The following is a 24,517-nucleotide window of genomic DNA, read 5'->3' as shown; positions in this document are numbered from 1 at the left end:
AAACTGACTACAGTTCCTTCCCTATCTCGAAGCTACTTTTTCAGAGTCACCATCACTACTGTGATTTTGCAGTTATGAAACACTTTACCCTTGTTACATCTTGGGGCCTTCCTCCCTATTTCACAGGGTAGGAGCTAAAAAGTTCTGTTCAGGTTCAGTTGACATCTCTTCATCCCCCCTTTTTTTTTTTTTTTTCATTTCTGTGTTCTTAAAGTGTCCTTAACTGGACACCTGTGGCAATGACAGAGATATGAAGTACTGTGGATCGTGACAACTACAGGCAAACGTTTTAGAGAACTGGGAATTTACTTGCATACTACATTACTCTAACTCCCCCAACCTTTCCTATGACCACCTGCTCATAATCATTAGAAAGGAGAGTGTCATTTCTAAGCTGGAGTTGAGCACTAAAAGCACCATGCTGGCCCTCACTGGCTCTATTTAATTAGAGATTAGCAGAAACAATAAAACATAGGGAGAATATAAACATAATTTTGCCAGTTTTTCAGTAAAAAGGTTTTGGTTACCAAACAGATAAGAGGATGGCTGCCTATTTTATCTGTGCAGCCGGACCGACGAGTTTACATTCACTGGAACCACACCCCCATCAGAATTCCCTCTGAAATGTCAACACGAACCATATTATTATTTTTCCAAGTTGCTGACCTTTACTGTTGCCTGCATCATAAATCCTGCATTTTGAACTCTTTCTATTCATACAAGAACATGCTCTGCACGCCTCACGATATCTGAACTCTGTACGCAGCTGCCTGCATATCACAAAACAGATGCTCGCTGCAGCCCACCTAAAGAAGCTGCCAAGTTGGACCTTCCTGGTTCCACAAAGTCCACTGGATTACCACCAGTTATGCTACCCACCACTAAGGCAGCCAGGTTTCCCAGGTTCCCCCAAAGCCCTCAGTGTATCTTAGCCTGAATAAAACATTCCAGAGGATTTTATCAAGGGCCATAGCATACAGGTATTTTAAAATAATTTGATTATGGGGTTAAGTTTAATTTTAATCAGAAAGGAAAAAACCACAAGTCCTTGGATTAGAAGACAGCCATTCCCATTTACTGTTCTTCACAATTAAAATGTTTCATATAGATCATCAGAACTTAATGCATCATACATGTTACACAGTGCTGAACATAAGGCTGTCGATCTGTCATTTCTCTGTAAGCGTTTAATGTGATGAATGATCAGGTTACTAGTCTATCTGGTATAAAAGCGAGAGAAGCTCTGAGACAAAGAAATAAAGGCCAATGCATATTACAGATCTTACAGTGATTAATATCAGCCCGCCTGACTCGCATCTCTGAAAAACAGTTAAGGTCACTATTCCTCTTCTATTTTTACCATGGATTTCAGTACACCTCCTCAGAACCCTCCAAATACTTGAGATAATTTAATTTAAAGCAGAAACAAGCATGTCAGGAACATACAGCATCTGGGCTACAACAAACAATGCCACACCAGCATGTCATAAGAAATGTAAGTGACCTTCACTCTTGCCTCTGCTGACAGACACACTTGAAGCCACTTGCAAGCCAGGTTGTTAAGTGTGATTTCTGCAAGGCAATCTAATAAATAAAGATTTTAAAGAGATAAAATAAAATAAAATCTGACTACTTATTGTTTTAAATGGAAAACCTGCCTTCCCAAATCAACCAACGGTTTGGCAAGCCTAAATGAAAGGCAGACAAACAAACGGCATCTTTTCCTTTTAACACAGAATCTGCAATAAGAAAAAGAAATCAGCATTTTATTGATTTCCATAATACCATCTCTACAGCTTAAAAAACTCAGTCAGCTGCTAACGTTAATTCACTGATGCTATGGAGCCTTCCCATATAATTGTACACCCTCCACTTTGCTGAGCCCCAGGGCGCTGTTTCTAACTTTCCAGAGGACCACTGCACTGAAAGTAGAAACAAAAAAACCTCTCTTTCATTACCCAAAGCAAAATGCAAACCAAATTTTGCTTACATAAATGGGAAATTAGAGAGACTTAATTTTTAAGACAGGGAATAATCTGCCCGTCCGCATATATTTTCAGATTTGATATCATGACAACAAATTCTCATTTAAACTCTCTCCACCTCCCCTTTTTTTCCTTCCTGAGCCTACAAAACAATACAACATATAAATATTGCAACAATTACGATTTCTAGGGATAGATTCTAAAGCCCTTGTCAGATCATAAGCGTTTCAAAGGGGTGATTCAGAATCAGACAGAGATTTTTGTGAATGTCACTATAATTAACACTATAAAAACCTGTAAAATGTTTCCATTGCTATAGGGACTATTTTATAGAGTGAATGTGCATTTCAAAGTTTTTTTTAAAAAAGTTCTTCTTAAAAAAAAATAGAACACCTTATAAACTAAATTAAAGCTATCTTCTCCAAGTCTAAGATCAAAAATACCCTAAATAATTAATGAAGTAAACTCTGCCATTTTTCTCCATTTCTCAAACAAATTCAGCAGCCCACAACCAAGCAGACAGCTCCAGTATACTTTAGTGAGAGTTTTACTCAATTAGGGACTGCAGAATTTGGCCCAATTAATTTAGTACTGTCTATCTGGAAAGAATGTGGTGGATCTCTGCAGTGTAAATACCCTCCTGGAACTGCTGTACCTAGTCCCCTTTCTTGCTCCCCCTTGTTTACCCTGCCTTGATATTTCAGTACCAACCATACTGTATTCACCATCTCCATCAAGATTCAATGTACCATTTGAGCTAAAATAGCCTAATTTTGGTATGGTTTCCCATGCATCTATTAATTTGGAATCAGTTTATCTATTTCCTCTGAGAATGGTGAAATGTGTGGATTTTTGTTCCACAAACAAACAAGTTGACAGTATCAATACAGAGTTGGAGAGCCTCTAAAAACAATCTAGTTTGCATAATTAATGTTAATTACAATAACATCTCAATCAGTGACACAAAAGCTTAGCAATGAACACAGTCATACTAGGAAGTGAAAACATGAAACAAAACATGAAAAGATTATGTCTTGTTCTGAAAGAGTATGAAGCAAACTTTCAAGAGATTTACAAGTAAGAACAGAAAGGCAGAAGACAGTTGTGCTTTGTTACACATATTTTCTTTACAGGCTCCTTAGTACAGAGCTTTCTTCTGAGACTGTAATAAGACAGTGGATCTGAGCTGTGGACACACGAGATAATATTATCTTTCTACAACATCACATCCAAGCCACTATCAACTGCTTCAAAGAAAAACAACTGAGGGCCTGATCCTGCTGCCAGTGATTTCATTAGCAAACATTTAAACAATGTGATGTTAATGTTTGGGGGGGTTCTGGAGAAGGAGGGGAAGGAAAAAAAACAACTCCAACTTGAACACTGCATGTAGGTATGGATTCCCTCAGGCACAGAGGAATTTCAGGACAAGATAATGAATTTTTCAACAATATTTTCCTACTTTCCATAGCAACAAGGGAAAGCTAAACATGCAGAAAACTTACCTGCCTGTTTCACTGGTAGCACAAGAGGTTTTTTTTGTATGGTCACCTAACACAGCAGCTTTACATTTAATCCTCAACAGTTTTCTTCACGACCCAAGAAAAATAGTTATCCAATATATTCTTATTTCAAGGGAAGGGAAAAAAATAGTTATGAAAAAATAAGTGCCACTGTACCTCACCCAGATTGATACTGTAGTACACAAGTAGTCATACAAGCATCGTAGGGAGCACTTGCGCAGTAAAGTACCACTCAGCGTGAGTAAGGGTGGCGTAATTGGGTCTGATGAGAGAAGGAATCAGAGCTTGTCACGTCACTATTATAGGGGCCTTTCTGAAAACATGTATTTCTTGATTACTTTTCACATTAATGCAAATCCACCCCGTTAAAGAAGTTACACTGGTGCTAAACTAGTACCAGAGGCAGCAGTCTACTTCAGATTAATCTAAGAGACCACATCTCAAGGACCACCCCCCTAAAGGCAAAAAAACAGGCATTTAAGAAGCCCCGGGGATACGCTAGGCAAGTTCCTCCTTGGGATAAGGACTGATCTTCTGTATGGTATCAATCTCAGGGCTGTTCCCCTCACTCTCTTTATAGATAAAGGCAAGACAAGATTTGTTAAATACTTCGTTTCCTCCAGAAATTTACTGATCTTCAGCATACTTAAGACTACGCTTTAATAGTCTCTGAGTAAAGCTATACTTTACTACTTCTTATTCACAAGAGTGCTTGGCTTAAAACAATAAACTTCATGTGGAAGACTCTCAGAATGATGCTGGCCTTTCCTCTTCACTAAAGTTCAGCACATTTATTTGTCAGATGTCTGGGAAAGATGATTTTGGAGCGCTGTGGGGTTTGGTAAACCTTCAATTCAGCAATTAGTTTCCATATGATATGAATTACAAAGATCGAGCAATTAATATTAATAACTAAACCCAGCAAAGTACCAAGACTTCAGATGCCCTGTGTATGGAAAGACTGCTGTCCTTGCTGGGGGTTTCCACGTAACTGTTTTATTTTAGCTACTCTGAACGTATGGCACACGAGAAAAATACATTAAGAAGGGGAAAAAAAATAAAAATCAATAGCAATGAAATAGAGACATAACTATTTTACATTAAGCACTCCCAGTATCAATCCAAGCCACCAAGACTCCCCACTGCAGACCATGGCTTCACCCTAGGATACACAAATTTTCCTGCCATACCAAGTCAAGCTCAGGTAACACTGAAAGATCCAGGCATGACAAGGTGGGAAGGATGGTGCATCTGGAAGTAAAAAAGGTGGGTTTCCCTGATTTTCCAAGGACAGTGGCCAGAGACCAGTCTGGAGGGGTCTGGCCCACCACTCGACCCGGGCAGCTTGCCCCTCACATCAACCTTCACCACAGCCTCAACGAAGGGGGGTGGGGGGAGAGGATATAAAATAACAAAAAAAAAAAAAAAAAATCAAACATATCACCGGCAGCATGACACGCATCTGTAGCCGGCAACGACGGCGGGTTTCTATATTTTTTTTAATCCCCGCCCCCCCCCCCCCGCTTCTTTTCCAGCCCGAGGGGGAAAGTACCTCGGCGGTCGGTGCCAGGCTGCGCCGTGAGGAGAATGCCCCCAACTTTCCAACAGTTGGCAGGCACCGGAGGCACCCGGCCCGCCGCCTCCCCGGGCCACCGGGGGCTGCCCCAGCCCGCCGCCCACCCGCTGCCCCCTCCCGCACACACAACCCCCCTCCCCAGCCCCGGGCCGGCAGAAAAGAGCGAGCCCAGGAAGGCCGTGCCCGGCACTCACCCGCTCCGGGGGGCTCCGCGGCGAGGGCCGTTGAGGACCGCTGAGGGAAGCGCTGAGGGGAGCGGGGGTCAACGGCAAGATGGGACGCTGAGGGGAGGCGGTGAGGGGAGGGGGGTACGCGCGGGTGAAGAATTTAAACCGGAGGGGGGAAATTAATGTAAAAATGAGCGTGCGGCGAGGCGCCGGGCTGCGCGACGGAGGCGGCGGCCGGGGCGCTGAGGCGGCTGTGCTCTATCCCATGCCGCTGCGGTGGCCCCGGGCGGCGGCGGCAGCCGAGCTGGGGGGGAAGTTGGGGCCGCAGCCGGCGGGGAGGATGTGACACCGTGACAAGTACGGCCCGCCAGCCATGTACCGGGGGAGGAGGCGGGGGAGGCGGCCACCCGCGCGTAGGGGGCCGGGGCAGCCCAGGCAGCACCGCCCGCCCGCACACGGCATTTAACGGCGCTGACGGGCCGCGCCGTGACTCACACACGGGAGTTAGTCACAGGGCGGGACCGGGGAGGGGGGGGAGGACACCGCCCCGCCCCGCCCCCCCGGGCGCCCCGCCAGCCTACAGGATGCCGCGGTCCAGCGGATTGGCGTGGCGTCCAGCCAATGAACGCGCGGATCTGCCGCCAGCGGTGGAGCGGCCCCGTCCGCCCAATGAGTCTTCTGAGGACACTGCCGCGAAGTGTTGGGGAGGGCTGGAGGGACACCCCGCGGGGCGGGAATTGTGCACTGGCCTGCCGCCGCGGCCAATCAGAATTGAGGCTTGGCTTGATGGGCGTCGAGGCGCGACCCAATCAGGATTGCGGGGGAAGGTGGAGGGAGGAGGGGGGGGGGGGAGAGGAGCCTGTTCCCGCCCTCTCGCCGGGAGCTCCTCACGCAGAGCGCGGAGGGCGGGGGAGGGAGCGAGCGTGACTGGAGCTGGAGGGCGGGCGGCCCGGGGGAGGGGAGCGGGCATCCAGCGGGCCCCGAGGGCGGCGGGCGGGGGTGTCGAGGCGGCACCGGTGTGGGGGCTCGGGCGGGAGTTACCTCAGCGAGCGGCGGAGGGGGGCCCTAGAGGCGGGAGTTACCTCAGTGAGGGGGCACCAAGGCGGGGGTTACCTCAGCGGGGGGGGGGAGGGTAGGACACTGAGCCGGGAGTTACCTCGTTGTGGGGGGGGACGATACTGAGGTGGGAGTTACCTCTGAGGGGGAGACGCACTGAGGTGGGAGTTACCTCAGCGAGGGGGAGCAGCGAGCTGGCTGAGGCGGGAGTTACCTCAGCGCAGGGGGGGAGGGCACGGCACTGAGGCGGGAGTTACCCCAGCGAGCTAGGCGGGGTCGGGCGGGGCGGAGAGAGTGGGCCCGGCGCCTCTGAGACCCCGGGGAGTGGAAGGCTTCGCCCCGGGGTTGCCTGCGGAGCGGGGCCGGCGGCCGGGAGATGTCCGGGGCGGAGAGGGGTTCGCCCCGGGGCAGCGCGGCGCAGCCAAGGTCGTTTCCCGCGGGAGGAAGGAGAGCGGGGCTGAGGCCTGCTCCGGGGGAAACCGGGGCGGCCCCGCTGGCACCGGGCAGGGAAGGGCTGGCCGGCAGCCGGGTGGGAGGTGGAAAACCTGGCCTGTGAAAGCCTCGGCTTCCCTCGGCCCCAAAGGACCGCGGGGTTTGGAAGAGGGAAGTTGGGGTTTGCTCGTGTTTGACAGGTGTCACGGCTGAAGGGCTGAGTATTTCCAGCTCTCTCGTCCACCTTTTCCTCTTGGGTGGATTTTTTGAGGGTTTTTTTTGGTTTGGTTTTGGTTTGGTTTTTTGGGTGTTTCGGGTTTGTTTTTTTTTTTTTGTCTGATATTTTTAGAGAACAAAGCCCATCTCAAGTTCCAGTGTGATGTCAAAATTTGACCAGATGAATGAAAAAATAAAAGTAATAGTACTGACAGTTGCATTTCAAAGTGCAGTTTCTTTTGTGCTGCTGGGGGGGATTGACGAATAGGAGCAGTATCGGTGTAAAAAAGCAACACTGTTTTCACAAATGATTAGTATTGGAGGAATTTATTTTGGGTAGAGTGAGGAAGTACTGCCTGTAAAGAGTTTCCAACAAATACTGGAGCCCTACCAAAAATTTAATCCTGGTGAAGGAAATGAGATACTCAAATTGTGTGTCACCTCTTCATCTCTACATACAAACTGTTAAAATAAGACCTGGGTTTTTTTCAGTAAAAGCATAAAATAGCTGATAGACTTCTGTAAGATAATGAGATAATGCTATCAGAATAAGGGACTACATTGGCATTTTCCCAGGCTGCAAAAATACAGTTTTGTTTGCTTTAAAAACTTGTTCTTTGGACAGAGTGCTATAAATACAGGGTTGGTTTTTTTTTCTTTTTCTTATTTTGGCATCCACAGTAATGGAAGAGCTGAAAAACTATAACCTGCAATAATTTGTTCTTGGTTTTCACTTTAGAAATAATGGGACTAATTACAGTTTTTTCCTGCTTGCTTTTATCGAGATCCAGGGAGCTGGAGTGAAGATTTCACAGTTGCTCATTTGAAGCAGGAATGTTAAATCACACCAAAGAAATGGCCTTCAGAGTTGTCTCTTAGCATCTAAGGCATCATCCTGCCAGCTGTCCTATCATCCGCAGTGTCTTGCAAGAAATCCAGGATGAACGGTGCTCAGAGTGCTTTAGTGTGAAAGGGGAAGGACAAATAAGACCAGTAAGGCCATCATGTAATGAAAAATTAAAAAAAAAAAGGGGGGGGGGGGAATGGTGCCATACAGACGTGCAGGATTTGAGTGGGATTTTTCTTTTTCTTTCATGAAAGAAAGAGAAGTGGGAACTTATGCCTTCCTGAGCATTTAGCACTGGCACAGAATGAGCTGTAAGAAATTAGCCTTCTTCATGCTGAGGGCCCAGGGAGTTTCTTACATGCAGAAGTCCTTGGGCAGTGGCACTGCTCTGCTCATCAGCTGCATGAAGCCATAAACCCTTCCATTCTAAGATATTATTGGGAAAATAATGTTTAATAACTACCACATCTTCCCTGTTTCTTCAGTCTGCTTTGAAAGCATCTGAAGGCTTCCCCACCCCGACTGGCGTGTTCATAAAACTTTGAGGATTTGTTGACTAATATTTCCTTTCGTGTTGGAATCTGCTGAGCTCTGCTATTGTAAATGCTCTTGCTTTAACTGCTCTTGGATTAGAATGAACTGAATCCACCCTATTGTTCTTCTGTTGCATTTTATTTTACACGTACTGCATTTTGCTCTTCTCCTGAGTGATTGGCTGTTTGCATTAGAATTTATGAATATGAACGTGCATTTTGTTTGTCACAGACCTGTTTCCACTGAAACCCAAGGCAGTTGCCTTGGCGTAAGGGATTCATATTGGCTAATCATTGGGAATAACAAAGGATTTTTATAAGTGATCCCCATATTTGAATTGATGGCAAAAGCAGAGAATATGAGATCTGTTGTCTCTTTATTTTTCCTGCCATAGTAAGAGGTTAAAATACTTGCAGGTTCTGTAACCATCAGCAGTGCTCGTGCACTGATTTGTGCTTAGCAACTTCTGAACGCTGCACAAAAGAGGGCTTTGCATCAGATTCTGTGCAATTTGGTGAATAAAATAAAGAAAAGAGTATTACCATTCAATGATAGAGAGAGAAATATATATACACACACACATCCTCTTTAAAGACCTGAAAGGGGTGAGAATTTAAGGGTAGATGATTGTCCTTTCGTAGTTGTATCTTCTTTAACAGCAATATTCTAAGGGAATTGAGACAGAAATTGAGCTCGTGAATTTGGGCACGATTGCTTCTGGAGGGTTAAAGTCTACAAGCAATCATTCTGCTCTGCTGCTACAACCTACTATGGGGGCTTCGCATGCGTGCGCTTCCAGAGACAGCAACCAAGGTAATATTTCATATCATCACGGTGCTGCAGGTTTCCCAATATACAAGAGTTTTTCTTCAGGGCCAGTGCTGGCAAGGAAGCGATTAGATGGAGATCTTGGCTTTTACTTCTGAAATCTCAATTTCACAGTTAGAGAGAAAAGTTTGAAAACACAGCCTGCTGCCGAAGGTTTCCGTTTGAGGTGGTTTGTTTTTGGTTTTGTGAGTTTGGTTGTTTTAGAGCCAGTTGTCGAGGAGCATGTTTGCTTCAGCTGAACTGAGCCAAGCTACTCTTCAGTTAGGCTGGGTTTAGCAATCAGCGTTTCCTCAAACTGCTTCAGAACTGCTTACGACTAAACTAGTGCTGCTTAGACAAGGATGAGCTCAGTACGGATGCTTGTTGTCCCTGGCCTGGAAATTCAGTAGCTCCCCCTCTGTAATTTGTGTGGTGCAAAACTCTGGAAGAAGGTCATGCATCTTGTGTTTGGCTCTGGCTTTGCACGAAGGTTTCCACAGCTGCTGCTACAGAAGTCATTCGGGAGAAAGAACCAAACCACAAAACCCAAAGTAAAAGGAGCTCAGGCAATCAGGCCTGCTCAAGGTGTGCCTGTAGCCAGGTGAGGTCCCAGGAGCTTGATGCAGCTCTCCTATCCTTGTAAGTGGAGAGTAGTTCCCCTGAAGCCTATGAATTTGAGGTTTCAAAGCCCAAAAGAGGGGCCTGATCTCTCCCTGCTTGCATCCAGGTGCATCTCAAGCAGAAATCTTTGATACCCGTGCAGGTGCCCTGGTGACGTAAACTTCACTTCGAGCTGCATCTTCCAGGGAGCGTCAGAAGGTATGTATCGTGTTCAAGGGAATGCTTGCTAAAAATACTTGTTCTTTTGAGCGTAATTGAGGTGATTTGGTAGATAGTTTCACGCAAAGACCTCTGAGCTTGTTGTTTGGGTTTTTTTCAGCACAATAGCTGTTTACAAAATAAAGTTGTTTAGTTAGTTATCAAACTCGGGGAATACCTTTAAAAACCTGCAAATATTCACTTACATGTGAATGAAAGCAGTGAATTTCCTTCAGCTGTGTTTGCTTTTTGAAAACATTCCAGTCAATTAGATTAGTGGCTGGAAATGTTTATGGAAAGAATTTTAAGCCCATTTTAGAGGGTATTCATGGAAAGCAAAATTTTATAATTTTATCTCAAAAACACAGTCATCTTACTGAGTGTTAATTTATATTTGTCAACTCGGGAAATGCAAGCCAGTATTACATGTCTGATTTGTTCAGGTCATGTGTGTCTCCCGTTCGTCCAGTCTCCTCTCTTCCTGCCGTGCTATTTCCTACTCCTCTGTTATGCCAGGGATGGAAAACGTAACATTTTATTTGTTCACTTCACACCTCCTGCATTTCCCTCTGAACAGAAGGCTCCTTTCTTGAGCAACAGTGAAAGTAAACCACTATCACAAAGCAAACTTGGGGCCCTGGAATATAAAACCACTCCCTGCAATATTTAAATTCCTTTGAAAACCATCCTCTGCCATATGTCTATAAACACTGTCCAGCTGCAATGAGCTTATAGATTCTTGGAGACCATCTGAATTTAGCAAAGAAATAACAATACTGTGTGCTGAGAGAGAGCCAATTGCCATTTTAAGCATTTCATTTAGATCTTCAGATACTTTTTATTCTTTCTCTGTTGCCAATTGTTAGGTAAAATCAGGATCAAAGGTATACCAGTTTAATATACTTACTTTTCTTAAACGAGGTTCATCTTTCTAAATAGGTACATGAAAATTATCAGGTTTATTACAGGACATGCAGTATAATTGTGCAGTTTAAAAGACTGAAATTTAAATTTAATGTCATTACTACCGTATCATAAGCAGGCTAATGTGCATGCTCCAGCAGTTTAGCATTACATTCCCAATCTCTTTGCTTCACAAATGACTGAGAGAAGATCCAGAGCTCCTGTTGCAAGAAAACAGACCCTCCTTTACCTAAAGGCAGAAAAATCTGTAATGGTTTTTATCCCTAAAGCGTGCCATTTACATGCGCATTTGTAAACTGCTCCTGCACCTTACACCATGCTGCTGCTGTTGGTTAACGCTTTGGGCTGTTCCGTGTCACTGTCCCCACACAGCATGGTCAAACACCAACTTTTCCTGTAATTTTAAAACTGAAATGACTTCAGTAATATCTTCTAAGTCCTTCTGCTCAAATAGCGTTATTGCCTGGTTTATGAACATTTTTGATCTAGTACATGGATGTGTAATGTGCAGAGTTGCTTGTATTATTCCATTACTAGAAACCATGTAACATTTATTATATTAAAATACACTCCTGAATGCTTCACTTTTAAGTCCAAAGTCCAAACCACAGTTTAAATATGTTCTTTTAATTTTTCCCCTACATTTATTCTAGAAACGAGCAGAACTTCTACATGGGCCTCTTAAATGCCTAATGGGTATTTATTTGCAAACTTCCCGCACCAAGCATGTCAGAAGCATTAAGGTTACCTGCAGCACCTCAGTATTGCCAGTTGTCATCTGGCTACAGCTCGTTCAGGGCAGAAGTCATATGGGTTTTCCTGCTTAGGGATGGAGTAGCAGAGACAAAAATACAATAAATAATAGCAATGAACCAAGCACAATTTCTCTGTCAGATGCCAAGTGTCAAGTACTTATAGCCAGGCTGCTTTCGTGTGGTCCATGAGAACAAGATTTAGCTGTAGGAAATATCCCGTGAGAAAATTTCAAACACAACAGCTTGAGAAAATTAAGCTGCATGTGGACAAGCATGGTGAATTTAAGGGAAGGTTATATCCTGTGAGGTGTTTGTTGAACTCAAGTTGCAAGTTCCTCAAACAGGATTTTTATAGGAGATCTACCAGATATTTATTGTGAGTGGCAACCACCAATTCCTGACACGTTGGTGCTGGCAGAAAGTAGGGTATAAATGAAGGGAACAATTTTAGTCATATGGCAATCTGGCACAGCGCTTTTACATTTTAATTATGCTGCAGAAAGGTCAAGGCTGGATCTGTGCCCGCAAAGGGATAATTTGCTTTTATGGTTTACGAATGTACATCTCCAAAACTGAAGAACCAACAACTGGAAAATAAAATTTTCCTGTGTAGGCTGTTGGTTCTGATTTGCTTTTAAACCAGCCTTCCAGAGGCATTCTGAAATCTTACTGGCTTATCTCACATTGCCAGGGTGACCATGCAGTTCTCAAGGCAGGGCTGGAACATCTCCACGTTGAGAAGGATGCAGAATCCAAGTGTCTTGACTGTCAGTTGTGGCACAGCGTTTGGCGTGCTGAGGGTAATCCATACGTGCAAGAGGCAATCCAAGGGGAATCTGTACGGGCTGATCTGCCTCTGAAAAAGGGTCTGTAGGCTTTCTGCTCTGCAGAGGAGGGAAGACGATGGTTGACGTGGCTTTTCGGTATCATACTGTGCACCCTCCAGCATGGCCAGAGGAGAAGGGGTGCTTTCCATGCACCAGGACATTTCCCCTCAACTTTTTCTAACTGGTGGCCGCCTGCTCACCTTAGCAGGGGCAGCCAATGCAATTTTGTGAGACCTCTGAAGGAGTTGCACAGTGGTAATAAGATTATTTTTTAATTTTTTAAAATATAATTTTCTTTTTAAAATTATTTAAAAAAAAATAATATTTTATTTTACCCTGTTTTCAGGCCTGGTCCCACACAACCCGTAAGACCAGGTCATGATACAGCTCCCAGTAAGACAACTTTAGCAAGAGCCTCTCGCATATCAAGGTTTAAAAATCAGAAAGTTGCAAAGGGATGGGCTTGTCAAAGAGAAGGTGATGTGTTCTTGTTTTGAGGCCATATGTTAAGCACCATGCCCGAGTTCAAATATAGCTCTTGAATTACCTGTGTCCTTTTCCAATAAACTATTTCCTAAAGATAATAATAATAATGATAACAATAAAACACATAATACGTTAGCTTTGGGACTAGCTGTTTGCAGTTGGGTATGCGGTTTCTCTCCAGGGAGAAGGACCCTGGGCCCGTTATTTGTTTGCCAGCATCACTGCAAGGCTCAACCCCCTGGGGGGACGTGGCTGGGGTTGGTGCTGTACAGCCCTCCCCAGCAGCAGGAGACTTCCCGGGAGCCTGCAAGTCCCAACAGATAAGCATGGAGCAGGGCACCATACAAAACCAGAGGGCTAAAGTGATTTACTTCAGGATAAGACTCACCTCTGCCAGAAGATCCCACACACACACCTTGATTGCTTTATCTCTGTGGTGCTGATGGAGCTGCAGGGGTGGAGTCTCAGGTAGAGCAATGGTTAATTCAGTAAGAGCAGAAGGAAAATGTCTTGCTACAATTTTAATTCCTACAGTTGTCCTGTCTTACCTCTGTTGTAAACCCGAGGGCCTGCGTGCAGGTGGGAGTGTTTCTGTTAGAAATGCTTCTGCAAATAAATATTCTGAAAATCAGCATTGTTTTGTTAAAAAAAGAATGGATGTGCACCTTCAGTGACCTCTATTTTTCACTCCACTGAAGTGATTATAAATGGCTTTACTTCTCCATCATGCCTCTGCTGCGGACACTATTCATTGTGTTTACCTCACTGTCCATACCCAGGTGTACTGAATGTTTTATTCACATTTCCAAGTGCTGCCTTTCCCCCGAGCTGGGGCAGACTGCTCCTGCAGCAGTGATTCAGAACTTATTGCTGTGGTTATCCACGCCGCAGGAGCGCCCAGGATCGATGCATGGGTACCATTTCCATCTGCGGCTCGGCTTGTTCCCCACTGGCACGGAAATAGGGCAGGGGCTGGAGAGACGCGTGGGTGACCAGAGTGCTGGACCGGTGGGTCTGTCCCTCAGTGTCCCTCAGAGTTGTGCGTGGGAGCTGTAGCCTGGCCCCACAGTCAGGAGAGTGTCAGAATATGTCATGGGCCAAAATAAGGGTCAGGGACCGGCCTGGGTATTGGGAACAGACACGCAGGGAAGCACTTGGTGGGAACTGGGGAAGTGTGCCAAGCTCAATAGAGAGGTCTCCCCCTCTCTGGGCTTTATCCAGTCCTGCTGAGCAATAGCCAAGCCAATGCCAGGAACTGGAAAGTGAAACTGTGCAAAGACAGGGAAAAGAAGAAAAAAAAAAGGGAAAAAAAAAAAAAAAAAGAAATCCAAGCTGAAAAGCTGGGAGGAAGGAACACCAGAGCAAAAAGCTGGTGTGCTGGAAATAATTTGTTCAGACTGAATCTGCTGGGTGATTTCAATAACGGAGGGGCAGCAACTTTGCTGTGCTTGGGAATGTCGTGCTTTTGGACCCACTGGTTTATTTACAGCATTTCTTTTGCTCCCCCTCCTGCACTGAGCTAAAGCCAGTGAGCGAGAGGGAGGGAGAAAAAGAGGCCGAGAGCCTTCTGCGGTCGGCGGGGGCCTATAAATAGCCGGTGAAGTCTTCTAATACCAATAGGGTGCGTCATTACGGCCCTCCCCGGCTCCGCTCGGCAGCAGCAGTGCCAGCAGGGGCGGGAGCTGCAGCAGCACCCAGAGCTGAGCAGCTGGGCTTGGCACCCACGGCGCTGGGAGAGGGGGGCCGGGAGGTGCAGAGGGGGTTGGCGCTCTCTGCTGCAGCTTGTCTCAGGGAAAAAGGAGGGGAGAAACGAGCCACGCGTCCTACGAGCCTCCCCGCCTCGCCCGGGTGTTGCAAAGCTTATTCTAGGTTTTGCTCTTGTGGCTGCCCAGTTGGCACCAGGGAAATGCCTCTTACTGGAATAAATGGGCGTCTGAGGTCTGTGTCCCAGCCTGATGCGGATGTTGGGGGGATTTCTGAAGTCCTGCCGTGCTGTTCTCTCCCCCACCTCACTCCTCCTCACCCCATAGTAAGGGTCAGAGGAGGAAGAATAGGTGGTGGAGTAAGTTGGGCAAGACGGGCAGGATGGTTCAGTGCTACCAGCCAGCGATGTCTTATCATGGGGTTAAATGTTGCTCTCAAAGGTGACTAAAGGCAAAAGTCTGAGGGACACTAGAGGGGATTTCTAACGCAAATTCCCCACGCCTGTCACCACCCCCCTCACCGCTGTAGATAACCCTCTCACACATAAGGCTACTGCTCTGCCTGGTCTTTTTAGAACACTGCCGTCAAATCCAGATTTCAGGGCTGGGGTGCTGGAGGACCTGGTGCTTTCTTTTCTGAGCTCCAGCTATCGGCCCCATAGCAGCAAGCTGTGGTAAAGCACTTCTTGCAAAGAGCCTCTATCTAACGCAGTATAAAATGCTTGCATAAATAGGGGGAGGACTTTTGATACTAATTAAAATGAGACTTCAGTCATTTTCCCTTTTTTTGCAACACTGCAGTATTTCTTGAGCATCCTGACCTGCTTCCTATCAGTCATTTCTCTTCCCCATCTGCTTTGTATTCCTTCATTGCTCCTTGGAAGGTTTTGCAAACTCAGATGCATCTTGATGTGTATTTGTAGGAGTGCAGTTAATGGGGATCTCCTTATTAGACACCGGTTTCAGTGAGTTATGATGCCACTAATAAAAGGGTGAGGACAGACTAGCCAAATCTCACTGGTTTCAACCGTCCTCCAAAAGAAATTTTTCATTACGGAGCACTGTGGAAATCGCTCACGTCAACCCGATGGAAAGAAGTGGAGTAACCCACAGGCAAATTCTTCCTGCCTGGGTCTGTTTGCTCAAAAATTGACCTGTTAAACTAGAAGATGCCAGGCTGACACAGACAGGTCTCTCTGCCGAGCCAATGCCATGAGATACACTGCTGTTCAAGGAAGCTGGTGATTTCTCCCAGATTTGGGGATCTCCGTGGGGTCCACCAGTGCCTCATCCATATCCAGCAGAGCAACCATCTCTGTGAAATCACACTGCACCCAGCAACTGGAGACCCCTCCAGGCATCCTAATTTCCTGCATTTCCAGATGTTGAAGCTCCGGGAGCAGCGTGGAGCTGGCTAACGGCAGCCTCTGCAAGAAGAGGTGCAATTCTCTGTGGGTGTTTGAACACCCAGCAGGTTTGTCAGTACAAAACCCAGCACAGAGACAGGAGGGTGAGGATGATGGTTAATCTGTTTGGGTATCAACGGAGGTGACTGGCATTTAAGGATCAGCCCGTGGTGGGCTCTGCTGTGTCAGCAGAGGCTGCAGTGCTTGTAGCAAGTGATAAAATGCCACTGAGAGAGAGTGGGACCGTCCCCACATAGGACCAACTCACTCCCAAGCTGTGTTTGACTCCAAGCATCACTCTTTTCTCAATGTCTGAAAAGTTTAAGCTTCAAAGCACTTGGGTTTGTGAGCATTTTGAAAGGATGGGTGCAGAAAGAACTAGCAATCTTGCCTCCCCTCCAAAAAGACACCCTAAATCCCAGCAAATAAAATTATTGATGTGAAACTTCTGCCTAGGTTGACTTTTAAGAGGAGACAGTGGATTTGGGAATAATCAATAAATTATTATAATAATAATATTACATCATATAAAATATAATTCTTATAAATTGAGCTCTGAGTGTGAGAGCCAGGCTCACCCTCAGACACACTCTTCTGCATCCCTCTGCACCCAAGCCAAGCTCCACGCAGGTTGCTAGGGCCTGGGATGGAGCTGATTGTGCCCTGCCATGGATTCTCTGCACCAGGCACATCCCATTTGTGAGGATGTGATGTCTTGGGTGCCCATGTCCCACCGGCTGCCTGTGTTTTTCCATCATGCTGAAAATATTTCCATCAGCCTGATTCGGTCCCCAGCTCTGCTCTCAGCAAAACGCAACCAGGGCAAGAGCAGCCTCCTGAGGCAGACCCGTTCCCGTCCCGGGGAAACCTCAAACCCTGTTTCCCCATCTCACAGCAGCCTCCTCCACATCCTCCCAAGTAATTTTGGATATGTACATCTTTTCACAGGGAAAAACAAAACGTGATGTAAAAGAGGTTCAAAACATCTTTTTTTCTCAACAGTGAGGTCCACACTGGCAACAGGCTTGATATGAGCTGGGATCTACTTTCCTGAACTGAAATCATGAGGATTACTCACATGTTTAAAAATAAGCCCACGCTGAAATTCCCTCGTTGGATTAAAACCTAAACACTGCAATTGTCACTTTTCCCACCAGAGGAAAGTGCCAGTGGCTTAACTAAATATACCATGCACATCGCTGCCTGCCATTTCCAGATTGTTTCTCTTTCCCCCTTTACTGGAACTCTTCCATGTTTCTGTAAGTTTATTTTACTTTTTGGTTGGTTTCCTTTTTTTTTTCACCAATTCATCACCTTTCCTGCAATGTCCCTTTCCATGAGCCATCTATGATCTCTCGTCCTGCCTTTTCCATTTCTTCCTCAGCCTTCTCTGCCTGTTTGCCACCCATTGCTTCAAACATGGGGGAAACTACCCAAACTGTGAATTTCTGTAAGCGGTAGAAGAAATAAAGTCAAATTCACCCTGGATTTCTGTCTCTTCCATGCAAGAGCTGATAGAAGTTTTTCCAGGGTTGGGGCAACTTGCTGGTAGGGATGCTCTGGTGTCTAAGAAGAGTTGTGCTGACACGAAGCTATTTCCAGGTGGTACGTGGTCTTCAGGATGACTCTGATGAAAAAAGTGGACTCATGGTTTTGTCACACGTGAAGAAGAAACTGCGAGCAAGAATGAGGAAAAGTTAAGAACTTCATGCAAGTCCAATGTTTTATTCTGTGCTTATTTTGCTTTGAAACAGAAAACATTCATGAACAGGTTTTTAAGCATGTTGGTTTCTGTTTATTCACCTGCTTTGGCCTCTCTCTCCCTCTGCAGTTTTCCTTGCTGAAAAAGAAAAGATGCTAAATAAATTTAAAAAAAAAAAAAAAAAAAAAGGAAGGAAAACTGATTACTTGTGAGAAAAAGCTTCACAGAAAACCAGAATACTTCCATTAAACTGAAAGCATAGCATGGACCAGCACCCTTGCTTGCAGTGTAGTGCTGACACTGCTTGTGAGTGGTTTCCAGGCACAAGCTGAATGCTGGCACGGTGAGATCTGCCTGTAGGCTGGCTCAGGGACTTGGGTGGACTCAACCTCTTAGCTCCGACCCTCGCCATCCATGGGAAATGCTCAGTCAGGAGCACCACTGATGGCAGCTTTCGCCCGGGTGGCCAGCCAGCCCCCTGCTTGCTAGTCTGATTTCCAGGGGCTTGGGGAGCTCATGGGCTGCCTGCGTCTTGGGGAGGTCCCTCGAATGCTGCTCCACCAGTTGAGCCAAGGCTGCCCGTGCAGCCCACGTGCCTGCAGCTGCTGCTCAGCACTTGCTTAGGCTGTGATTGCGCTAAAAATGCAGCAATAGAAACATGTGGTGTTTTGCTGGTCACCTAAACCAGCGCCCAGCTGTATTGCGAGCCATTCCCAATGCAGGCAATACCGTGAATCTGTGGGGCTCCCCGAGGAGACAGGGAAATGTTGGCTCATTAGCTTTTCCCTCAGTGGAGGTCTTCTACCCAAAACCTTGGGGAAAAGCTTTTTTTTGTGCATTCATCTCATATATTGCTCAATAAGAGAGCCAGGGAGCAGCCTTCAGCCCCAAGGGCAAACGCCAGGTTGGCTGTGTGTTCCCGGTGCAGCACCCCATATAGTGCAAAGCCATTCTTACTGTTTTTCATGTGTGTGTTTGGGTTTTTCCCCCCAGTATTTAAAATAGCGTCAGGTCTCTGTTGCAGCCTGCCAACAAGAGGTTTTCATGGCGTGAGCAGGAAGGGGGTTCTGAATGCCCCAGGGGGTGGCATGAAGGTGTTCAGGTGGAAAAACCTCAGTGGGATAATGTGGGAGGATGGGGGCCAGCAGTGCTGGAGTTCAGCCAGAGTCTGTCCCAGGAGAGCATCTACAGCATTTGAGCCAGGGAACCGGCTAACAGCCAGGCAGTTCTGCCAGGCCCACATCCCACCCAGCGGCATAGACACAGCCTTTGGGTCCCTTCTCCATCCGCTGAATTTGGTTTCTGCAGGAGGTACAGGACTGAACGGGGAGTGAGGGGAATGTGTCAGGAGAGAGACACACACTTGAGGACTGAGCAAGTGCCTTTCTGTAGGAAAACTTTCTAAAAAGTTCAACTGGACAAAAGAAGAAAGTGAGAGGATACTTTTATGGCTGACCCCAAAGGTGCCTCACAGTGTTTCAGCCAAGTTTGCCACCTTATTTCACAAGGCATATCCTTCCTTAGCATGCTCACCCACTCCCATCTCTAAAGTAACCCCGTAGCGGTACTAAAAATAACCCCTGTGAACTTACTTGCTGATACTGGCGGCTCATCACTAGCAGTTAGGCTTCTTCTCAACTGCCATTAATTGCTCCTGCAGCCTGTCCCTCTCCACCAGCAGGATTTCAGCCCAGGATGGAGCAGGGGCAGCCCAGTGCTCACACACCAGTCAAACATACCTGATTATACAGGCACTGCATCCACCCTGCACCCCAAAGGGTTGATTTTACCCGTGTTAGGTCATGATGTTAATTCCAAGACATTTCCCCTCTGTTACTATTTATTTTTGCTGAAACCAAGAGGTCACAGCTGTGCCTGGCGGTTCCTGGAGAATCTGCACTCTCAGCCCCCCAAAATTAGCTTTCTACAAAGCAAGGAGGTCTTTCTAGTAAAACCTCTCAATATTTTGGTAGCTTTAGGAAGCACCTATGAATTTTGATGAGTCTGCTGATGGGATAGACACCTCTCGTTAGCTGCCGAGAGCCAGCTAATGAAACGAGGTGACGTTTCATTCTTCTTTTCTGACCATCTCTTTCCACAGCCTGCTGGCAAGGGCTTCATTTTTCTGTCATCACAGCCCGATTGGCCACTGAGACACGGTAACGACAACTGTGATTTAATCACTTCTCCAGTTCTGTGGTATCAGCTCCATTAGACGCCCAGAGTTTAATGGGATGTGGGGTATTTACCCATGTGCAAGGAGGACGTAAAATGCTTTTGAAGCGTGATTACCTCTGTGGGCTTCTTGCCTGGGTGAAAATCCACCAGCTATGGTCTCAGATAGGAAAAGTTAAGACACATAATGCAGTGTAAGCTATCCCCGTCTGTATTTACAATAAATAACCCTCTTTTGCCAGGAGGAAATAATTTTCCATCTCTGAGCTGCTTTTTTTTTTTTTTTTTCTCCTGGCCTTCCTAGCCACTGCATTGATCAGCATCTCAAAGAGGTCTTAATTTGAGTAGTTTCCTAATGCACAATGTGTGCAAAATTATGCTTTTTTCAAGAATTTGCTGGTACAAAAGAAATGTATTTCACAATGAGGAGAACAATTGCCATTATAAATATCAAAGCATGATGATATCCACTTTGTAGTTACATTCCAAAGGACACTTTTCATTCAAATTCCCTCTTTTCAGGAGCTTCCCATTCTGAAATTTCTCACTGTTGTTGTGCAGCCCAAAGGGGATTTTGTGTGTGTATGCACGCATGGAAAGTTTGGCATAATTCACTCAGGATATTGTAGTAATGGGGTTATTCTAAGCATGAAACAAGATAATTTTCACGCCTTTTGGAAGCTGTTCTCCTGTTTGCCTAATTTCGAATAGTTTCCTTTTTGATGGGTTACTCCTGTATGTTGTGGCTGATGTGACGCCACATGTCCCAGACACCAGGACAGCACATCGACCAGCTGGGACTGATCCTGACAGGGGCACCTGCCTCTTCTCTGTCACCTGGGATAATTCCCATCGGTGTGAGCAGGAGCCATGGATGGGGCCGAGGGGAAACCACAGCCTCCGGTCTCCTCACTCGCTTCTCCCTGCAAGCCCATTCCATTGCTTGGAGGTCTGACGGTACCCCCCAAAATAGGGATATCCTGCAAATCTGTGAGGTGCTGGAAGTAGTTTTTCCCAGCTTGCTCCCTCACTGGGCTGGGCGAGCTGTGATTTTAGGGAATGCACTCAGATCCTCATCTCCTCGCCAAAAAGAGGAGGCAAGCAGCCAGTGCCTGCTCTTACACGGGACCCATCCTTCACTCCATCCCAACCCCCCTCATGTTAGCCCCCGTTAACCACTGGTTAGATGCTTCGAGTGTATTTAGGGGCCTGGAAGTGCAAATAGATGCCTAAAATCCCACTGACAGCACAGGGAGTTAGGTGCTGAACTGGCTTAGATGCTTTTAGACCTTCCCATCCTACAGCCAGCTTCTGCTGAGCTCCTTGCTCTGTCTTTAGGGATGAAATAGCCTTGGGAATCTGACCCGTGAGCATGCACACCATGCATATGTGTTCTGCTGCATTAGAGCCCGGGGGTGTAAGCCTTTGAAATGCTTTCCCTCAATTTGCGAATACAATGATTAACAACAGATTTTTGCCATATCCCAGTCCTTCTCACTATTATCCTGAAAATATAACAGCAGTATGCATGATTCTGATGACGACAATGATTTATAACACCTATAAACACTGCTACTGTTGCAGCTAAACCCTGCATCCCCCCCGCCGGCCCAGTACATACGACGCTGTTATTATGGATATATAAAATGCACGTGGCAAGCGAGACTCAGAGATTTCGGGAGTCCAGACCCCCCATACTCCAGCGTGACGGTGCTGCCCATTGTGCCAGGCGGAGGAGGGACGAAGGCTTGCCAACGGCGTCTTTATATCATCTTGGGGCTGCCCCTGTGCAGCAGCTGGCAGGGGACCAGCGCGGCTCCTGGCATCCTTTCTTGCTGTCTCAGGGAGACTGTGATTTACGCCTGGCTCTCGTGGCCCTGCAAGGGCTGTCCCAGCCAGGGCACCGGGTGCTGGCCTTATCTCCTGGCCATCTCCCATGGTTTCCATCCCAAGCCTGGTTTTGAGCAGAGAAGCAAGGAGCGCTACACTTACGCTTGGCATATCCTGAGATCCTAGCAGTATAGGAGGCTATAATCTTTATGGCAGAAAAAATATTTGTTTGAAACATGAATGAATCAATAAAACTGCTTTTTGGTGGTGGAATTTAGCATGTATTTCCCTGGCACGTGAATAGGGAGCATTCCCAGCCCCCGAAGCTTACAAAATAAAATAAAATACCACTGAAAATTTAACACAAAACGGTGAAATGACAACCAGAAGAAAGGCTTTTGTTTTCCCTCTCCTTTTCTCTTGAACCGAACAGTACCTAACTGTTTAACTTGTGGCTGAGGATTATTTATGTAGGGCTCTTGTGTAGGTAAAGCGCCACGTCCTTGGCCCTCTGCCCACGTAGCACAGCGCAGGATCTCTCATTACAAATTGCAGCTGTATAACATAGCAGGAAACGTGGGGCTTTAAGTTATTCCACTGGAAAGATTAATTATTTGGAAAATAGTTATGCAGCAGCTTTGTGTATTTTTGGAGCAAAGGTGACCAGCACCATCTTAAATTTAAAGAAAGAAAGTCACTGGGAAGGAAGAAAAAGAGGTGCTTTAGAGAGTGGAACTGTTGTGGGACAGTTTTATTATGTTTTTTTAAGTAATGTTTGAACCGCTTGCTGTTGTGGGAGGAGCAAAGCTGAGCTCCACAAAGGGCAGCCCTGGCAGGGTGAGGGTGGTGGAGGAACGGGAGCTCCTGGATTCAACTGGACCTTGACCCTTCCCATTCAAAATCCCATCCACCTGCTGGAGGGGGAGATGCGGGACTCCTGCCGATGCAGGAGGCAGATGAGAAGTGAGATTGGAGGCACAGGCTCCGTGCGGTGGGTCGTGGTCTCCTCAGTATGCCATGGGCAGCTCACAGGGAGACATCACATGCTGGGAAGCCTCTTCCCTCCAGGTAAAACACTCTTGGAAAGGGAAACATGGTGTCTGGAGGGGATCTTCTCCTACGGGACAGAGGGTGGGGTGACAAGTGATGCCTCCTGTTCAAGTCAGTCCGTTCAGCCTTGTCCACGTAGCCGTGAGCTTCCTTATATAGCTGAGTTCATGGGATTTTAATTTGCTTCTCTGCATGCGAGCGGTCACCCCAATTAAAGGAAACCACTAAAACAGCAAACTGGCTGCTGCCGTGCATAGGCATGGGTGCCGGCCAAGTTCTCCCATCGCCTCTGCGGACGCTTCCCAGTGACTTTAGAGAGGTCTGTGGCCAAAGAGAAATGTCTCACTGATTAGGATTCCTCTTAGCATCCAAATGTGCTTAAATACTGGAGCTCTCCGGAGGGATGTGGTTTGGATAAAGAAGTGGTAGCTATTTTTAGGCAGCACAATACACCTCTTAGTAAAGTTTTTCCATTCAGACGCTTAACCCGCAGCCATTTCACGAGAGCAGCTATCCCACACCTAGCTTTGCGCTGACCTGCTCTCCCGGGGCTGCTGCCCACAGCTGTGATAGGGACCTGGTGGGCCCTCTCTGTTTGCTCAGCTAGAGCTGCCGAAAGGACAGCTGCAAGGGAGAAACCCTCCTGCACGAGCATCTTGGTGGATCTGGGGAGGAAACCTAGTGAAGACTGTGACTTCTGGCCTGGCAGTTGTGCTCCTGGGCTCCTCTTCTCCCCTTCAGGCGGGAGGAACAGGCAGGAGGTGCCCCAGGAGCAACAAGATGTGGATCCCAAGCCACATCCAGTATCCCTACTCCATCAACACGCAGGGGAAGCTTGTTTTCAAAGCAGCCTGGTTTTCCTGATCCGTACTGGGAAAAGGATGATTAATAATAGATTAATAATAGCAACAGGCTGTGTTCAAAGTGTAAATGTCTCATAATTGATGCAGGACAGTCCATTATTTTTCATTTTCATGTTCCAGGTCCTAGCAAAGAACAACATCAGATTAAGGAGGGGCATAAAGAAGGTTTCTTATAAAATCAAGAATGCCTCCTACATAAGTAGCAAAATGAACAGAGCGCACAGTCTCTTAACTTTCCAAGTTTTTTATTTCTGCCTCGTTCACTGCTACTTCAGACTAAGCAAAACTCCATGTTTGTCTAATATAAAAAAACTATTTTTGCAAAACTCTTCAAGCCACAGCAGTTCAGCTCTACCACAGTAATTCACCACTCCACTATAGCAAATGTTAATATATGAAAAAACCTGCTAGGTATTAAAAGAAAAAAAAAAGAGGAGAAGATTATTTAATTTAATACCTCTACATTTCAGTGTGTTTGATAGAAGACAGAAGGCATATTTTTCATCAGCCAAAAAATAACATCAGTATAAGGCGACTTTCTTCACTGCGTTGCACCTCATGTGGCTGTTGGCTCTTTTAAACTCCTCCTGCATCCCCAAAGCAGATATCCACAAAATCTTTCTCATTTGAGACCTGGAGAGTCCCACCCTGTCCATAGCCCAGATCTCAGCCCAGATACCTGTGTGATGCCTGGCTGAGGTCTGGACAAAGCATCTTTGGTATCATCAGAGCATAAGTGAATTACAAGTTAGCTAATGGCATATCGCTAAGCTGTCCAAGATGGGACCGTGATGACCATCTTGGCATCTAGGAAGCCTCACCTAGACTCAGTCA

The 24,517-nt window shown here is 46.4% G+C and overlaps 1 protein-coding gene and 1 long non-coding RNA gene across 2 annotated transcripts in view; one reads left to right on the top strand and one right to left on the bottom strand.

The window, feature by feature from the left end:
• Positions 1-5,707, bottom strand: part of SERTAD2 (SERTA domain containing 2) — an 80,111-nt gene extending 74,404 nt beyond the window's left edge. The window contains exon 1 of the mRNA XM_040598500.1: positions 5,279-5,707. The gene's annotated coding sequence lies outside the window, so the exon portion shown is untranslated. The remainder of the gene's footprint in view (positions 1-5,278) is intronic.
• Positions 5,708-8,880: 3,173 nt separating this feature from the next.
• Positions 8,881-13,566, top strand: LOC121090803. Its single transcript, XR_005828730.1, has 3 exons — positions 8,881-9,149; positions 9,871-9,962; positions 10,406-13,566. It is a non-coding gene; the product is annotated as an uncharacterized LOC121090803 (long non-coding RNA).
• Positions 13,567-24,517: the final 10,951 nt, after the last annotated feature.

The sequence above is a fragment of the Falco naumanni genome, chromosome 6 (assembly GCF_017639655.2).
Source record: "Falco naumanni isolate bFalNau1 chromosome 6, bFalNau1.pat, whole genome shotgun sequence".
Lineage (NCBI taxonomy): Eukaryota > Metazoa > Chordata > Aves > Falconiformes > Falconidae > Falco > Falco naumanni.
The sequence above is the reverse complement of the archived record's forward strand: the minus strand, read 5'-3'. Positions and strand labels throughout refer to the sequence as shown.